The sequence below is a fragment of the Lepisosteus oculatus genome, chromosome 2 (genome assembly GCF_040954835.1).
Source record: "Lepisosteus oculatus isolate fLepOcu1 chromosome 2, fLepOcu1.hap2, whole genome shotgun sequence".
Classification (NCBI taxonomy): Eukaryota; Metazoa; Chordata; class Actinopteri; order Semionotiformes; family Lepisosteidae; genus Lepisosteus; species Lepisosteus oculatus.
The window spans coordinates 2338598-2350598 of NC_090697.1; the positions used below are offsets into that span (position 1 = coordinate 2338598).

The 12001-nt window shown below is 35.9% G+C and overlaps 1 protein-coding gene across 1 annotated transcript in view; it reads left to right on the plus strand.

The window, feature by feature from the left end:
- nkain2 (sodium/potassium transporting ATPase interacting 2) overlaps positions 1 to 3110 on the plus strand; it is a 286417-nt gene extending 283307 nt beyond the window's left edge. The window contains exon 8 of the mRNA XM_006626429.3: positions 133 to 3110. The gene's annotated coding sequence lies outside the window, so the exon portion shown is untranslated. The remainder of the gene's footprint in view (positions 1 to 132) is intronic.
- The last annotated feature ends 8891 nt before the right edge of the window (positions 3111 to 12001 follow it).

Consider the following 12001-nt stretch of genomic DNA (forward strand, 5'->3'; position numbering starts at 1 on the left):
ATCAGATAAAATGTACCGTACAATGTACAGTACTTTATGTAGAGACACTATATCTTGTAGGAATTGATAAGTGCTTTAAAACACCTTGTGAAATACTGATATTTTATTATCATTTTCTTTTTCTTTCTTTAGGTCAATGTAACCAAGAATACTGCCTTATGAACAAATCAAAGAATAGCAACCTTCTGTTTTTTTTCTTTTTCATAGATGTCTTAAAATGATACAGTGTCTTATGAACTGGTTTAAAGAAGAAAGCGAAATTAGAGTCTGTGGGGGTTTTTTTACCTGAAAGACTAAAATGCACTGGACTCTCCTCAACAAACACACTAGTAGCAAGTTACCGAATTGGCTTGAGAAGTTGTGACATAAGACACAAGAGCGCCCTCTTTTGGTGCATTTCTATGGAAGTATTCATCTCCCAGCTGATATTTGCTTCTTTACAACTGACAAGTAACCAGAATAAATATACTTTTAACAGTATTAACACTAATCAACTTTTGCAAGAGATCAGATTTTCAACAAAGAAGATTTTTACATACTTGACTGGCACTGCAGCATAGGCCAGGATTTTACAGAAAATATTTGGTGTTTTTTACGGGTCCCAGATACCATAAAAGTTCTATATCTGCTTAATGGCAAGATCACAGGGTTGTGGCTCATAATCTAAAACACATTATAAGGATCATGACAGAACAGAAAGGAATTTTGTATTTCTATTTCACCAATTTTCGTACGATATTTTGAGAGTGGTAAGTAGGAGTGTCACATTTCCTTTAGTGTCTAATAATTAGTGGATATGCATTCTGCAATGGATTATGTTATAGAAGTTAAAGTGAATATTGAAACAATCAATAATTCGATAAATTCAACAGTATTAAAATCCTCTTGGTTGAAAATCTTAATCCTTGATAAATGTTTTAATTCAATTAGACAAAACAGGCCTTATATTCCAAATGCTTAAATCTCTATTATCAACAAGGTTTTATATACCTAAGTGTTTTGGATATAGAGATCAAATTTTAATTTCATCGTTGTAGCTCAACACACTGTAGAACTTCCAAGATCAAAGTTGACAAGGGAGAGCAGCTTAATAGCTGTGATAATGGATGTCTTGTAAGCAGTGTTTTGAGTTAAAAAGCAAAGATAATTTTTTAAGGGGACTGCCTGCATTTTATTTATACTTTTTATTTCAGTTTCAGTTTGCAGCAGTTAAAATCCTTTACACAACAATTTTACTTATTTGAAATGACAAATTATGTTGCTTATTTAACTTTAACATTTTAATTAAATGAATTTGAATTGAATCTAATTAAGATATAAAGGATATGGACAAGCGTGTTGAAATTAAATGTACTTTTTTTTTAAGTGAGCACTAAGACATCTTATGGAAAGACAAATGGAAAAAATGTTGTAGATTTCTATAAACCTAGGGCCATTTTTACCATGTGTAACAGTGTTTACTTTTTTATAGTTCATTTATAATTTGTTATATTGTGTAAGTGGGCCTTTTTTCTTACAACTGTATAAAGGAAAACAAAAATATTTGTAATGGTCCTTTACTAATAGTGTGATGTTAGGAGGGAAAGTGATATGTGATAGAGTTTGGATTTTATCTTATATGTACAGTATGTGCTGTGGCTGAAAGTTGTGCTTTGTGTAGTGGGTGCCACGACAACATGAAGAACCCTTGAGCAGCTCTGTGCATTCGTAGGGACATTGTGCTTTTCTTTGCCTCAAGGGATTTCTTATTCAAAAAGGTTTACATTTATCCCTTCTCCGTGACTTAAAAGTCAGGTAACCATTGCATTTTCAAACTTGACAATGGCAATTAGTAACCAGCAATTTGAAATGTAATCAAAAGCTTTCCTTTACAGTGTTAAAGGAGCAAAGTGGTGTTGCATTTGTAGAGCACGAGAATAACTTTATTCCTAATTAAAATCAGTCAATTGCAATTCCTTAGCCTTTATTTCCTGACACGAATTAATTTGCTGCTAAGGAACAACATAAAAAGATGCTTTTTATTGAAAGGAAAGAGTTTTCTTTGTGATCCAAGCAATATGTTCACCAGGGTCATACTGTACTTGAGTTGGTTCTTAGGACATTTATTGAAAGTCTTTCTATAAGTTAATCATAATCTAAGAGGTAATTTAAAGTTTGGGACACTTGGTCACTAACTGTAAATGCCTAACATATCTTTTCATGTTTGCTGATGCAAATATGGCACCTAAAAACAATATATTTGTATTTTGGTATGTATATTCCTATAAAGGATATATTTATACACATAAACAAAATTCAGAAATACTAGCCATGAGTAAATACTGTAAAAGATGGCAATGTGGGTTCTATTTTTTTTCTTAACATTCCAAATAACATTTGTTATTCCTTTCTCAAATGGGTGCTTAACATCTGTGACTGTAAAGACCAACCCATGGAGTTGTTCAATTCGATAAGAAGGCTGTATGTGTCCACAGTTCAGTGCAGCCCAATGTTTACATCGTAGGTCCAAGCTTGCTGTCTTAAGAGAAGACTCTAGGATGAGCAACAGCAGTGCACACAGTAGACTGGACCATCAATCACAAGCCAAGACACTGTTTAGCAATAAATGTATTCATTAGAAGAGTTGAATATGTTCATATACATGTAAACTCTGAAGTTTTTGGTATGTCAAAAATGTTTCCCTAATATTCATGCAGTTAGTACAGTTTGACATTATAAAATGTTGTGGGGGTAAAAACCCATCATGCACCCTTGGCAACAAACATTCGCTACTGTCCTGAGATGGTTCTTGGTGCTAGACGCACATTTTTAGGATTAGCCCCTTCAAAATGGAACAGATATCAAGGCCATACAGATAATTTATTTTAAATAAAATGAGACAAATAGCAAAAGCGATACAAAACAGAATTTAACATTAAGGGGTTTGAGTTGGGAGCTGCATCAACATGTGTTGGCTGCTAAGGAGCAAATATGGGTTTATTCCACACTAAGAAAGGAGAAAGAATCACAGCATTTCAGCCGCGAAACCTTGTTCCCTTGGAGATCTTCTTCACCTGAAGGTCAGGCCGTCTTCGCCTGAAGAGGGCTCCACAGCCAAAATGTTGTGTTTCTATTTTTCAGCCTGGAATCAGCCTTTGCTTGTTCATCTACCACTTACTCCCTGAGTTTTAAGGCAGTGTAACCCAGATTTGTAAATTGTAAGCTACATCATTCAATGTTTGCAGTGCTCTAAAAGCATACAAAACTATTGCAAAAATATCCGTGCATGAAATCACCCCTGAAGTATCTTAGAAAACAAACGTGTCTCACCTGAAAGAAATGCAAGACACAGTTGCCACCTCCTGCACTCTCTCTGTATTCAGTGGTTATATTACTTTGTAAATACAATAATATGAATTCTGAACCAGTTCTGATATGTTGTGAGGTATACCAAATGTTGTATGGGTCTGAATTCGGCTTTTTAATTTGCATATGGCAAACTATATTTATGAAAATGTATTTCAACCTTTAAAGAAAGCCTTGTGATATCAAGCAGCAACCTGTCTAGAAGCTTCCTTCCCATGCCAGTGGTTTTGCTTGGGTTCAGCGCGATCTTCTATTTTTAATTAGGTTTAGCTATTTTTCTATTTCTGTTACTTTTTAAAACTACTGTATATAAAGTATAATAAACTGAGACTGTGAAGATGCTAATTGTCCTGTTTGTTTCTATTCTGAAATGTCCTGGTTTGTTACTGCATATACTTCATTTCTGGTTATATACTGCACATAACAAGACAGATAAAGTTGACAAACAGGTCAAATGGTCAAAGAAACTAAAATATTAAGTGTAGAATTTTTTTAGAGCTCTTTGTTAAGCATCTCTAACATCTGATTAAAAGCCAATTTTTCATTAATAAAACAAATAATAGTAATCTAAGCTTAATATTTGGAGTTTTGGAAAAGAGGCTGTCCATTGTAATGATTGTGATAGGGCTCATGGACTCTTATGGTGACATACTGTATGACAGGATAATCCCCAGGATAGGAGACATACTGTAGGAAGCATAAGAATGTTTTCAAACAAGAAGACGCTATTTAGCTCATATAACTCATTTGGTTCCTGATAGCAAATTTAATTATGGGTGTCATTTGCTTCTTGAAAGAAACAAGGGTTTCAGCTTCAACAAATACTCTATATTCTTCCAACCTCCCACCACAAAAAATTGTTTATAATCTACTTAAATTTGGAGTGCACTGCTATGACATTACAGATTAGTTTCTTTAAGAAGACATCTGATATTGGGCACATGTATATCAGTGTTATGGTGGCATCTTTGTAGTGAAATAGTTAAGACAAATAATTTTGAATGTTCCTGCATTGTCACATACAGTATGATTTGGATCATAACCAAAGATGAAGCACATATTATGAATTTGTAAAAAACAATAACAAACAAAAACATACAGTAAATATGCATAAATATGTGTTATTTCCTTTTAAGATGTATACAGTATTACAATATTCGTTAATTTTAACACAGGCACAGATAACATAAAAGAAAGATATAAGAAAATGTAAAGACAAATGAAACACTGCAGATCATAATGCATTATTTTTAGAAATGTGCACAAATATATTGCTTATTAATTTCTTAAAAGTTTCCATCTCTCTTTGGTGAATTAGTGTGCCGCACACTGTTGTCAGGGTGCCACTTTGGAAAGCAGCTTTGTGTAATAATGAAAACAACTGAAAATCCTGACCCACAAAATGAGGTATTCAGGTTTATTTCTAGATGACTGATTTGATTTCAGACCCACTGAAATACACCAGGACAATCACTGTAACAGGTAACATTTAATGGAAGCATTTATTATCAAGTGAGTGCTTGGAGTATTCAGAGTTGTGTCTCTCGCAAGAAAAAGTGCGTATCATGACTGAACCATGACTTGAGTCATTGATGCCTGTTATAACTATTTAATCGGACATCTTATTTCACCACAAGACAAAACTGGTTAAGTCACAATTTGCATAATACAACCAATGAAATGCCATTCTTAACACTAGCTCATAGCAGTGGAGAATGAACAGTTAAATGACATGCTTGAGCACATGACTAAAACACTCCTGACATTCTGTTTTGACTTGTATTAGTACTGATTTTGACAAGAGTAGTGAAAATATGCATGTGTTATAATAAGAGATTTGGGATGTATATTTTATCTCATTGTTACTTAGTACATCTTACTTTTAGAAGTGTACAAATATCAAAGTGTACTAAATAACCTAATGTGGTGGAGAGTTAATTGGGAACAGTGGTAAATTAATTTAACCTGTTGTTTGTCAAGCCTAACAGTTTTCCTGTAAATGGATATTAGTCTTGTCTCAAGAGACCTCTGGGAGAGCGTTGTCAAAGGTCTTTGAATAATGTCTTGTTTCCATGTGTACAGTACAATTGGCAGGACACAGTCAGACCCTAGAGCTTTTTTTATCTCAAGTGTTTGTAGTATCTGTGAACATCTGTCCCTTCTCTGTTGATATGATTTAATATACAGTAAACAGCCTGAGGCATGTTGGATGATTACTCCTTAGTAAATACCTGAGTGACTTATTCATTTAATACATCAGCCATTCCCCTGTCATCCTCTAAACAATTCCTATCTTTATCTCTGAGACACTTTACTTCATCCTTAAAATAAATCATCCATAAATGTTTACTTATTTTTACTTCAATCGCAGTACATTTTACAATCATTGATCATTTTTCTACCTGTGCTTGCAGTTTATTATATGCCTTTGAGTCAACTGTATTTGTTCTTCATCGAATGCTCTATAAAATGTTTTTCTCTTTATATTCTTCTTAACTGATTTAATTAACCATTTAGTCTCCTGCTTTCCTGACTTTTGCCAAACTACTGTATGTGAGAAAAGCTAAAATCTCCAATAAAAATGACCTTTTACCTTCAACATACATCGCTAAATGTTCTATATTTCACATTGTCTAAAGTAACTTATACACAACATACATGTGCTTTAAGCTGAATTATTTTTGATCTGATAATAAATTAGGTTACTCAGATAAAAAAATAATCTAGTTGTTTTTAAAGCTGATCATGAAGGCTTTGAGTATAATGTGACTTATGAAAGCTTTCATTCTAATACCCTAATTAAAGTGACCATCCAGTAAATTGGAATTGGTTTTATTTTACACTATTCAATATTACTAGAATCTGAAAATCGTGCCCTAAACTGAAGATCTCAGCACGAGTATTTAAGATGTGATTCAGTATAATGCCAATAATGCATTTTGAAGAAGATCATAGCTGTAATACAAGAGAATTGTTGTTCTAATCTCTCATCAAGGGCAGTGGAGGTGATTTTGTTTTCATTAAGGAAAAATCAATTTCAAATCCATTTCTAATAAAAGCGAAACAACAGGCTTGTTACTGGAAGGAGATTTACCTTTTTTAATTAGACAGTTTTCAATAGAGCAGTCTAAAAGACCATAAGATTTTTTCTAGCTGTTTATTCCATTGGACAGGACCTATGTAAACTAGCCCAATATCGTCTTGTGCCTCTATCTCCATTTTGAAGTGCATCAGTACAATAGTGTAACGCTTACGGCCGACAGGCACTGTGTAAGAGCCGGCGTACCAGAGCAGGTGACGTCACCGCCCTTCCCTGTGATAGCAGGACCACAGCCCCTGGTCTGTAGAGAGATCTCTCTTTAGCTCACGGGGCTGGGTCGCTGCAGAGAGACGCGGGAGTCCCGGGCTCGAGCCCCCGACGGTGGGGGGGCCGACCTAATGCGGCAATGGCGCCCGCCTCAGCCCTCGTTGCGTTACAATAGGAAAACTATTAACTGTTAACTATAGCTCATAAAACCTGTTAAAGAAACTTTTAATTTCATTGTTAAATATCCCTTTCAGTTTATCTCCGGATTCTCCACACAGAATTGTTGTGCTGTGGATCATTGGAAGGGAGATAAAATTAGAAATTTGCATTCCAAATTGGAACAAAAAATGAGAATGAAAGGCATTCGATTCCATCTTAATATATACAAAACGCAATGACATTTTAAAATAAAATATGTCACATAAGACATTGTATGGCACTTCTAATTAAAGAGTGATAAGAATAAGAAATAAAAAAGAGTATGTAGCTCCTTATCAATAGCTGCCGGGAGTGTAATGCAGTTTCTTTTGCATTGTTGGAGCAGACGTTAAGCACCAGCACTATTAGTGCCAGCTGGAGGCCGCCACAGTTCGTCACTGTGGACCGAGGAGCTCCTGCACAGTCCACCTCATCTAACCCTGCCAGCACCTTGTACGTGAGACTGCAATCTCTCAGCCACAGCCAGAGGCCCAGCCCTGATTTCAACCGCCACGCTACAGATCACCGTTTTCATCCTGCAGCTCCCAGGCAGAAGCTTTTACCAAATTAGTCAGTCAGAAAATGTATTTAATAATGACGAGAAACAAAAATGAGTCCTAAAAGCTCATGCAGAAATCTATTGATTTAATGAGAAAAAGGTGGAAGTATATAATGTACCATTCCCTGGCAGCCCTGAGGCTACACGCTGTGTTTGCTTACGTAAGGTAAGATTTTAATCAGTCTGAGGTATTCTGAATCTCCTGTGGAGGTGTTCAAAGTGAAGACTAATTTTGACTGGTTCGGCAAACCGTTGACTGACCTGTTATCCAGTAAACCAAGAATACACTCTGAAGAGGAAAATGATGAAAGGCTCCCAGGAAAATCTGAATTTCACAAATCAAGCACGTGAAGATTCAGTATGTACTTATTTTTTTTGGTACACAAGGTACCAAAGGGCTATTGAGAGCTGCATTACACTATATAACATCAATATATCTTGCAATCATCCCATGTACATTTTTAAGGGGAATTAGTTTATAAATATAAACATATGTTAAAATTAAAGTGCTTAGCAATAATGATGTCCTAAAAGAAATTTTCCTCCGCACCTTTTTATATTTTATCCAGGCTTTGCATACGGCTTGGAAACATCTGCAATTGGAGATGGTGTGATGTGAAATGGATGCTTTGCTACAAGGTGACATTCTAGGGTTCTTCAGCAGAAAACGTCAAGCTAAAAACCATCCACTTCATGTTAGGTCAGGAAAATATAAATAAACTAGGGGTAAATTGCAATGAATAAGTGATGTCAGTCACCTTCCCACTAGTTGCACTTGTTTGAGAGTATACTGGTGTATTTATTTGGCTTCTTAACACACAACAATTATATTAAATATACATTATAATTTACATCTACATTAGTAATTTAACTTCAGTGTTAACAGACAACAAAAAACTAATGGAGTAGATTCTGCAAGCTTCAAAACTAGATCTTCCAAAAACCAACACAGACGAATATGATGTAACAGCATCCAATATTGTCATTTTACTTTGGGAGCAGCCTGAATAGAGAATGATGTGGAGAGGAAAGACTTTCTTGCTGCCCAACAGCAGTCCCCCAGTAGATGGTTTAGAGCGAATGTGTTTTATAAATGATGCCAGGCAGTTCAGGCAAGCTTGTTCTTGGTTGGCTGTTGAAAAGTGATTGATAAAAATAAAAGCTTGCTATATAGTGTATTATACATGAGGGAAATGTCCAGGCTACCATACAGCAGCATTCTGCTGACAGAGGCAAACTTATCCATTAGTGTCTCTGTTCTTCTGTCATCCAACATTTTGTCTGGGCCGGTTGCCACAAAAATTATAGGTAAGTTACAAAAAAACATACAAGTTGACTTTTGATGACTCAGCAAATTGCTGACTGCTGTAAACTATTTGAGGAAAGTGCTGAATTTGAACTGCTACAGGCCCCATTTCAAAAGATGTGACATCTGAGGTGTATCCATATTTTTGTGCTAACCCGAAAAAGAGCACATACCTTGGCAAACTTATTCAAGATCTGGATATTTGGTCAGGGGAGGTGTGGAAACATTTAAGTTCAAAGGAAAACAGAAGGTTTAAAGCTAAGGTTTGCTGGACAACATAAAAATTAAAGATACATGTACATCTTAATATTTCCAGAAAACTATGATGGATCACAACCATGACAAACGGAAAGCATTGGAGATTATTGTGTCATACAGTGTTAGGGGTCAAGTTCCAGGCCGCCAAATGCTGATATGAAAGTTTTAGAGTTCAGCACTGTGTATTCAAGTGCTTTGTGTGTGCAAAGCAAGAAGTTATTTTTTACCCACTGTAACAATGCAGGAGTAGGAGGAGACGCAGTGAACACCCGTCCCTATTTAGCGGAATCCAGCCTGGGGAAAAAGAACAGCTTGGGACAGCGGAATACAGACTACACTTGAGAGGACTTCAGTCGGGAAGAAAAGAAGCATAAGGCCAAAAACAAAAAGAACTCAACCTGTCCCTGTGGGAGATACACGGCGGGACAGGCAAAAAAAAAAGAAAAGAAAAGAAAATGAAGGAAAAACAATGGCCTTATGCTCGGTCACAATCGCCTCTGGAAGGTCCTCCCCTTGCGGGGTCTGTTGTCCCTCCGGGGAGGAGCTCAGTGTGTCTTAAAGGGCCCTGATAGCTGCAGCTTGTCCTTTATCAGCCAGGACAGCTGCGGTTGCTAAGGCAACACATCGCCCCTAATCCAGGGCTCCGCCTCCACACTGAACACACCCCCCCCAACCCCCGCAAAATGCCACACCACATAGACTGGGAAATGCCTACTGTACAGGAAAATCCTATATTTCGGAAATTTATAGGAATGATAGGCATTTTTAGGGACTGTGGCAATTGATAAAAATAAATTTCAGTGTTACAACAGTGAAAGAAAAGTAAACAGTAAAATGAATAAAACGTCTTTGTTGAGCACTATGAGAGAACATTATTGAAGTATACACCATCTTCAAAGACAAAATCAACACGACAGACTTCTTCAGAATTATTAGGGCTGCATGAGCTCCTCAGCTCAATTACCTACTCATACCAAACAGGCTAGACCGGCTGACCGTCCCGCACTTGTCTGTGAATGTTGTGTTTGTCTTCCTGTAATACAATAAGAATGGAAAATCGGCCACATTATCGATTTGCATTAAAATTGATCATTTGTCTCGCAAGACCATGCCTCACAGAATGCCGTTTTGCATCAGATTTAAACATGAAAGCATACTTTCTTTTAGCAAACACAACTGCACATTCTCTGGGCACCGTTACAAGTGAAAAGGGCACCTATGTAATTTACTGTCATTGATATGATTTATTTTTGGATGCTGGCAACCCTTATATTAGTGTTCAATAAACTTATGTTAAACACAACAATGTCATTGGGAAATAATTATTAGTGAATAAACAATTATATTAATTTAAATTAGTGATATAATGTTCTCGTCTGCAACAATATACCATATGACCACCTTTATCAGCCATTAACAAACATAGGAGTAAAAATTTTAATAATTTGAACTTCCAATATTTATTTGGCTGAACCATCAACTTTTAAGGTGCACAAAGAAATACAAACTTTTTGATTGTTTTCAATTTTTCGTGGTTTTGTACAATATAATAGTGTGTTGTTAATTTAAAATATTTTAAGGTCCAAATACCACACTGATGTCAAGCTGAATTACATTCATATTTAGCTAGTTAGAAAGGAAATAGTTTTACAGAACACAAACAGCAGCTGCCCCAGCCAGATTGCTAAAATTATTATTCCTGTCTCATGTCCTACTGCCTGGATTTCTCAGAACTGTTGTGGTGCAACAGATCTTATTGTCCCTCAACAGTGCTCAAGTCTTTTTTTTCCACTAAGTTTCCTGTCAAAATAGAGCTAATATGACATCTCATGTCTCTGCAAAAACTTTGTTTCACAAAGACGTGTGTAGAGAGGTAAACATCTCCAGCAGGAATTAAATACTGTTATTGGTGTTTTCTACTCATAGCAAAGAGGAAACATCTGGCATAATTATAATGTTTATTAGGTATTCACATAAGTGTAAGTGGAAACTGAGGGTACTGAATGCTTTATCAAACATTACATTGACAAAGAGACATGACAATGATAAATGTTTATCATTTTCTAAACAGTTAAATAGTTCCACCACTATAACTGATGCCATTTATTTGTCACTGAAAGAGCACCTCTTCTCTTTAAAGGAATTAGAATTAGGAATTTAGAATTTCACAAAATCTTTTAACTCATAGTTTTCATAAATAATACACCTGGATAAAACACTAACAGCTCCACTACACTAGCATATCAGGTAGAGAGTAAGAAACTGAAACCAACTGAGGTATGGGGGAAGTGACAGAGAAACAAGAATCATGACTAAATACAGTACAGTATGTTATAAAATCTTATGTAATGTCAAAGAAGGTATTACACTAAAAGAAATTTACTGCATAAAGTCTAATTGAGAACTGCAAGACAAAGGATCATGGTTTCGTGTATCTTTTGGCAAAAAAAAATTGCTTTAAAAGAAAGTACTTTGACCAACGTGTGCTGCCTATGCTAAAACGGAAATGAGAATCTTGGTCAATAGAAAAATGTTTCAGAAACTGCAGGCCAGCCAATGAAGGAAGCAAGAGTGCGTGCTTAGACGAGCATGGAGAGCAGAAAGGGGCTGAAACACAGGGAACAGAACACCACATCATCGTCAGAGTCAACACACAGAACTAGAAAAGGGCTGGTCACAAAGCAAGAAGAACAGATAATGTTTGGATTATGTTTGCCAAAATGAACAAGCAGAAAAACTTCTGGAATACGCGAATGTAAAATCAAATATGGTTGCAGGAACAAGCTCGGTTAGAAGACTCCGTGCTAGAAGTTTGTGGAAGAAGCTTTCGTCCAATAGTAATACAAAGTGATAATGTTTGTAAACATAAGAAATAACACAGTGCCTTGCAGGTAGAATAGGACATTCTTCATTCACCATTACAGTGCAGCACATTTTCAGTGAGAAATGACTCAATCAGTTTTCTAAATATATTTTCACTATAGTGGAAAATGTAGGTAGACTATATTGTATGAGTTTTTTTCATGGC